This window comes from Bison bison, unplaced genomic scaffold (genome assembly GCF_000754665.1).
Source record: "Bison bison bison isolate TAMUID 2011002044 unplaced genomic scaffold, Bison_UMD1.0 scf7180017864327, whole genome shotgun sequence".
NCBI classification, from domain to species: domain Eukaryota; kingdom Metazoa; phylum Chordata; class Mammalia; order Artiodactyla; family Bovidae; genus Bison; species Bison bison.
The window spans coordinates 2454931-2462861 of record NW_011494899.1 but is presented as its reverse complement, the minus strand read 5'-3'; the positions used below and the strand labels follow the sequence as shown (position 1 = coordinate 2462861).

At 41.3% G+C, this 7931-nt stretch overlaps 1 pseudogene across 1 annotated transcript; it reads left to right on the top strand.

The window, feature by feature from the left end:
• The first annotated feature begins 6373 nt into the window (after positions 1-6373).
• Positions 6374-7625, top strand: LOC104998287 (annotated as a pseudogene). The gene has a single exon (XR_826434.1). The product of XR_826434.1 is annotated as a voltage-dependent anion-selective channel protein 2 pseudogene (transcript).
• The last annotated feature ends 306 nt before the right edge of the window (positions 7626-7931 follow it).

The following is a 7931-nucleotide window of genomic DNA, read 5'->3' as shown; positions in this document are numbered from 1 at the left end:
CTTAAGCTCCCCTGCAAAATTTTCGGAGTATGCCGCCCTTTGTTCATTATAGACTTAATAGCTACTCTTTTCCTGGACCCCATGTGCACTTTCGCTAATTTCCTTAGCAAACATTGACTGATTATCCACTGTGTTGTAAGGCACTGCAAGCACCAAACTGGCACTCGGGCAATGGGGCTGCTGTATTTCTCCTGAAGTGTATTTGGAAATTCACTAATTGTTTCATTTTGTGAGTAATGGTTTCAGCCACAATATTTGGACAAAGAGCAAAGGCGAGAAAGAATGGGACTGGCTAATGTTAAAATCAAAGCTTTGCTGAAAACCGTAATGCGTATTGAAGCAAAGCATTGTCCTCAAGAGGAGAGGAGACATAATCGGTATTGAAACAGTGCCTGAAACACTTCATCGGACTGTATTTAAAATGTTTAAAGAACTCTTGGAACAAATAAAGCCCTGAAAAGGTCTTTCAAATTGAAATGAATTCTTGGCATGCTTTCCTCTCAACTGCCACCTCTCTGCACACAATAGCCTGCCTCAGAAAAGCCTGTGGTAGCAGGACTTTTGTCTTAATTGCCTAACGTGTCAAGTGTTTCATATTTTAGGTGAAACGCAGGCCGGGCGGTGGGGGGGCGGGAGTAAGGTACCTCATTTATGAAACATTGAAATGGCAACCCCATTTTGTCTTTGGTGCATTGCTCCTTGGGATTGCATGAGACATTTAATGAAGTAGGAGATGTCCAGGGACCAACCTCTCAGCAAACCATGTCCCATTTCTATCTCTGGTAGGCATTTGGGGTATGGTTTATAAATAAGGTGGTGCCGGTGTTGGCGAAGACATGGAGAAATGGGATGGATTGAAGATGTAAAATTGAAATGTGAAGGTATAAGATAGGATAATACTTATCCTCTTGAGAGGATGGGAGAGTTACCAATATTAAAAGAACTGACAGTCTTAACTATGAGAAAATTAAAACCTTATGTTAAACTAATAAATAAATAACTACAAAGGGGCAAAAGAGCAAGCCATGGAAAACTACCTGCAGTGTATATGACAGAGAAAAATTTAGTATTTTTACTCTATAAGTAGTTCCTAAAAGTCATTAGGAAAAAGACAAACATCTTAGGATGCCCCATTCCCCCCTCCAAAAAAAGGAAATGATATAAACAGGGAATTCTTGTGAGCAAAAGTATAAAAGAAAAATAAGTGAAGAAAATCAACTTCTAGGGTGATTAAGTAAATGTTAGATCTATATTGAAAGGTAATAGCATAAAGTCAGTAATGGCACAGTCTCTGGATTCAGGCTGGCTGGGTTGCTGCCTCACTTTTCTCATCTATAAAATGAAGGTAATAGGGTTATTGTAAGTGGGAGGCAAGTTCATATCATACAGTTGGAATAGTGCCTGGCACATCAGGAGTGGTACATAAATGCTAGTTGCTGTTACTTCTCTTATTAAATTGATAAATAATAAAAATGATAATAGCCAGTGGTGTCAAAGGACTGGAGACAGGCACTCTTGTACACTGCTAGGGGTATAAATTTGGCACAGTCTTCTTAGAGGGCAATTTAGCCTCATGCATTAAGGAATTAGAATGCTACATTGCCTTGGGCCAAGGTCCATGGTAGGAATTTTCCCCAAGGAAATAAGAAGTCAAATATATAAATAAAACAACTATAAAGACTTTTTTTCAGAGCTCTGTATAATTGTGCAATACTGAAAAGAACCTAAACGTCCAACAGTACATTCATTGAACACATTATTGGACATCCATTTAGTAGAATTCTATGTAGTCATCAAATGACATAAAGAACCACTAAAAGGGCATTTGGGAACAATTGAAATATGACTTAGATAATGTTATTGTGTCAGTGCTGTTTCTTGAGTGTGATAAAGTTCCTACAGTGCTTTGTAGGAAAATGTAGAATACATGCCAAAGTGAACTGATGTTTACAACTTACTTTCAAATGGTTCCGGAAAAAAGAACATAACACCACACACACACATCATATATATTTATAAATATCTCACAGAGAGAGAAAGCAATGGTGAATCTGGGTGAAGGGTAAATAGAATGGTTATTTTTATCTATTAACCTTTCTGTCTGTATGAAATTTTTCAAAATGAAAAGCTGGGAAAATATAAAAAAATATATAAGGATAGGAAAATGATTTATTTTAAGGAAAAAAGTAGTTTACAAATCAGTATATACAATATGATCTCAATTTTTTTTGTTAAAAGATTAGTATTAGTTGGTATTTATGAGTTTGGGTAAACTCTGGGAGTTGGTGATGGACAGGAAGGCTTGGCGTGCTGAGGTTCATGAGGTCACAAAGAGTCGGACACGACTGAACTGAACTGAACTGACTGACTGGAGCCTCCTCACATGTCAGGCTGTGTTAAATGTGCATTGCCTTATGTTGCTAAAACCCTATGAAATTCTGAGGCATTATGATTTTGCTTACACAAAAAAAATAATAGAAATTCAGAGATGAAAAGGGGCTTCCAATGTGGCTTAATGGGTAAAGAATCTTCCTGTAAAGCAGGAGACTTGGGTTCCACCCGAGTCAGGAAGATCCCCTGGAGGAGGGAATGGCTACCCACTCCAATATCCTTGCCTATAGAATGCCATGGACAGAGGGGCCTGGCAGGCTAGAGTCCATAGGGTCACAAAGAGTCGGACACGACTGAAGCCACTGAGCACGCCACACACACACACACACACACACAGATGAAAAACTTACTAAAAGCCAGCCACTTATACTCAAACATGGGTCTTTATGACCACAAGTCCACACTTCTTTTTTATTGAATGAAAGATTCTTTAAATTCTTTAGTGCTTTACCATTTTCAAAAGATCCATGCACATGATTTCATATAACTCCATAATAACCCTTTTATTTTCCCTACCCCTATCTTTGCCCTCCCCTGTTCCCTCTGCCCATTGGTAATCGCTAGCTTGTTCTCTATATCTGTGAGTCTACTTCTTTTTTGTTTTATTCACTAGAGTATTTTTCAGATTTCACATACCCTGCAGTATATGTCTTTGTCTAGCTTATTTCACTCAAGTCTACACTCTCAACTACTGTTGCAGAGAGAGAAGAGGCTGCTATAGCTGCTGACAGTGATGTTGAGATTAGCTAATAATTATTGATAAGGGCTGTAATGGAGTTACATAGGCAACTCTTTAAAGAAGCAAAAGCAAAGAAAGAGGCTTGTTTTATAGGACAGGAAGATAGGAAGAATGTTCTTACTAAGGTGGTGCCATTTGAGATGGGCTTTGAAGGATCCATAGGAGTACAGTAGGGGCTGGTGGAGCATTCACTACAGAGGGAAGAGCGTGAGTAAAGACAGTGTATTTAAGAAACCATAACTCGTTCTCTGGGAGTGAGGGGGGAGGTAATCAAGGAAGATGGCAGCTAATAAGACTGGACAGAGAGCAGCGCTCCTTCTTTCTGATGCTGATGGGAGCTGCTTCTGAAAAATGACCCAGGCAACAGAGTTTTCTGCATGAGAAACTGAGACTGTCACTGGGCAGACAAAGTGAGGGACTTTTGGGAGCAGTTTCAACAGGAGGTGATGAACAATTTTACCAGAGTAAGAATAGTGGGAAGGAAGAAGGGACAGAATCAAAGCTTCCGCCTCTAAAAGTCTGCAGTATTACTTAGGGACATACCATAGTAAATACACATCTTGAAATATCACCTTATCTTCCTGAGCTGGTCCTTGGCTTGTTTGTGCTTATACCCACCTATTTTGTATTGTAAGAACTACCTTCCCCAAATTCCCTTACCTTCCAGCTTCTTGATGGGTTTGGCCAATGGGATGCACTGGCAGAAGATGGAGGCAGGAGGAGGGGCAAGTCCAGGGTTTTTCTGCCCCTCTCTGCCTGCTATGGGTGGTGTTCCTGGCAGCAGCTATGTCTCATTCATGAGCCCAGATCCTGCTGGGCTGCCCCTCCCAACATGGAGCTACCTCTCCTGCTCGGCCTCCATTGTGGCTCTAGATCTTGCCACATGGCTTGGCTTCAGGTCTCTGATATCATCATCTTCTCTCTGTCCCTCCATCCTGGACATAGCACAGGCTTCTTGCTACTGCTACTTCCTCCCTTGTCTCCTTTCTGTTCCATTCAGTGCCTTAGCTCTCCCATCCCCTCTGGAACTTGTATTAGATTCCTTCAGATTGAAACTCCTACAGTATTTTTGTTTCCTGGCTAGACTCCCCACTTAAAGCAGAATTTCCTAATGGACAGGCACTGTATCTGTCCATTTTTAGAATTCCACAAGGAGGAAGATAGAATTACTCAGAAAATACTTGATTGATTCCGGGCCTTGGATCCCACTAGTAATCCTCATTGGCTCACTGATGTGGGATCTGAAAAGAGAAGACACAGAAGAAAGGGGAATGAATTTTAATTCCTTCTTCTACATGCTTAGCTTGAATTATAGTATAATTTCCACCCATTCATTCATTCAATCAACAAGCATGTATTGAGTGCCTAGCAAGTGCTGGGGATATAGCAGTGATCCTTTCCTTGGGGAGTTTACATTTTAGTAGAGGACTTTGATGATGCTAGAAAAGACCCTGATGCTGTGAAAGATTGAGGGCAGGAAGAGAATGGGGTGATAGAAGGTGAGATGGCTGGATGGCATCACCAACTCAATGGTCATGAGTTTGAGCAAACTCCAGGAGATGGTGAAGGACAGGGGAGCCTGGCATGCTGCAGTCCATGGGGTTGCAAAGAGTTGGACAAGACTTAAGAACTGAACAGCAACAATTAATGCACCAACAAGCCACTGAGGAGAAGGGGCTGGCTCATTTTTTTTCACTTCATTTTTTTCACAGAGTCACTGCCTGGTGATACCCTATCAGATAATCTGGTGAGGAGATGGAGACTTACAGGTGGAAAATAACAATAATGGTAGTATCATTTGAGGGGCAGATTCTGTGCTAAGACATCTATCCAACCAATCCAACAAGCATTTCTTGGGTACACTATGTGCTGGGTGATATGGTTTACAGAGCCAGCAAGACAAATAGGTCCACACACTCTTGGATCATATCGTCTAATTGGGATGAAAGACATTAAGCAAATTAAAATTAGGGTACATGCTCTGACAGAGACGTATATGTGGTATGAGAGCTGATAATAGGGGAACTTGACCTAGCCTAGGGGTACTGGTGGTCCCCTAAGTCTTCTCCAAGGAAGTCAAGTTTTGGCTAAGCCTTGAAAGTCCAGGGGGTTGGGTGGTAGAAAGTGTTCTGGAGAAGTTTTCATCTGTTATCTCATTTAAGCCGCACATCAGAGGGTCCAGAAACTCAAGCAACTGTTTTCTGTTCTCTACTGCTCTCTCAGTGCTTGTCACCAACATCCTCAGCTTTTAACTGACCAGACTGCTTGCAAATAATGAACTTGGAGAGAACAGCTCCTCCAGAGTCTATCAATCAAATAAATTGTCCTCCTATGGAATAACACTCCCAGAGGAGCAGAAGCTACATTCATGGTAGCCATTATGATTGTTTACAAATATTCCAGTTCCCTTTCTGAGTACATGTGAGATTATGCTTTGAAGTTCTTTTAAGTTAGATACAGTTGTATGAATGGCATTAGCCAGTGAAATATGAGTGTATAACTTCCAGGTGAAAACTTTAAAAGTCAGAGTGTTGTTCTTTTGTTCTCACTCCTTTTCCTGCCTCATAAATTTTGAAAGCATGTGCAGTGATGGTACTCCCAAGAGCCTGGGCCCCTAAGTGAACACTACAAGTAGTGTAGTTAACCTATCAACCCATGTTGCACATTGGACCTAAACAAGAAAGAAAGCATTGCTGTTTTAGGCTGTTGAAATTTGGGAATTGTTTGTTACTGAAGCATTATCTAGCATAACCTGACTGATACAAGATTGTTTGTGTATTTTCTTTTCCTCTTCTCAGTGATGAGTAACCAGTTGCTCTAAACTAGATAAGCCAAACACATTACATACCTGAAAATTTGACATAAGCATTATTTCCCAGTTTTGCAGCTAGAAGTCAAGAACAGTCACAGATAGGGCTGCAACTGGGCTTTGTTCACAGGACAGACTAACTATAATATGCAAACTTTACCCCACTCACCCAACAATGTCACCCGGCTCCTAAGGAAGAATAGAGAGAGGTTTATGGAGCTGGGAAAAGGGAAGACCTTTGGCTTGGGAATGCCATTTACAGCTCTTTATAAAATCTCTGGGTTCTGATGGGGATAGGGCAAGTTGTTTCTGCATGATTGTGGCCCTTCTTTCCTTTTCATAGTTAATCTTATAGGCCTACTAATTTTTTTTATTTCAGGGAGGCAAGGCATATTGGACAACTCTGGTCTTAAAATGTTTCAGAATTGAGCCCGACGCCGAGCGAGCTGAACAGCCTCAGCTGCTAGCGGAGCGGCAGCGGCGCCTTCCCTTCCCCCCCGGAGACCACCAGATCACCTCTCCCCACGGCCTCGCCATGGCGACCTACGGACAGAACTGCACGCGGCCAATGTGTATTCCTCCATCATATGCTGACCTTGGCAAAGCTGCCAGAGATATATTCAACAAAGGATTTGGTTTTGGGTTGGTGAAACTGGATGTGAAAACAAAGTCGTGCAGCGGCGTGCAATTCTCAACATCTGGTTCATCTAATACAGACACTGGTAAAGTTACTGGGACCTTGGAGACCAAATATAAATGGTGTGAGTATGGTCTGACTTTCACAGAAAAGTGGAACACTGATAACACTCTGGGAACAGAAATCGCTATTGAAGACCAGATTTGCCAAGGTTTGAAACTGACATTTGATACCACCTTTTCACCAAACACAGGAAAGGAAAGTGGTAAAATCAAGTCTTCTTACAAGAGGGAATGTATAAACCTTGGTTGTGATGTTGACTTTGATTTTGCTGGACCTGCAATCCATGGTTCGGCTGTCTTCGGTTATGAGGGCTGGCTTGCTGGGTACCAGATGACCTTTGACAGTGCCAAATCAAAGCTGACAAGGAATAACTTTGCAGTGGGCTACAGGACTGGGGACTTCCAGCTACACACTAATGTCAATGATGGTACAGAATTTGGAGGATCAATTTATCAGAAAGTATGTGAAGATCTTGACACTTCAGTAAACCTTGCTTGGACATCAGGAACCAACTGCACTCGCTTTGGAATTGCAGCTAAATATCAACTGGATCCCACTGCTTCCATTTCTGCAAAAGTCAACAACTCTAGTTTAATTGGAGTGGGCTATACTCAGACTCTGAGGCCTGGTGTGAAGCTTACACTGTCTGCCCTGGTAGACGGGAAGAGCATTAATGCTGGAGGCCACAAACTTGGGTTTGCCCTGGAATTGGAGGCTTAATTCAGCTGAAAGAAACCTCTGGAAATGGGTATCAGAAGATTTGGCCTTAATATATTTCCAGTGTGACCAGCAGGCTTCCCCCACCCCACCCCCCAAAGGTGATCAAAACAAAGGATGATCTAAACAAGAGCTGTATTTTAAATATTTAGACAGTTACTTGTTAGCTGGTTTCTAGTTCAATTGGTTGTCTATCTAGTTACCAATACTGCAGTCATGCAGTCACCTATACATTATTTAAATGTATTTAACTGTTAAATGCACTACCCACCAATTCCCAAAACAATGAATTTCACCTTTTTCTCAAGCGCACGTGGAACCTTCTCCAGGATAGATCACATCCTGGGCCATAAACCTAGCCTTGGTAAATTCAAAAAAATAGAAATCATTCCAAGCATTTTTTCTGACCACAATGCAGTAAGATTAGATCTCAATTACAGGAGAAAAACTATTAAAAATTCCAACATATGGAGGCTGAACAACACGCTGCTGAATAACCAACAAATCACAGAAGAAATCAAAAAAGAAATCAAAATTTGCATAGAAACGAATGAAAATGAAAACACAACAACCCA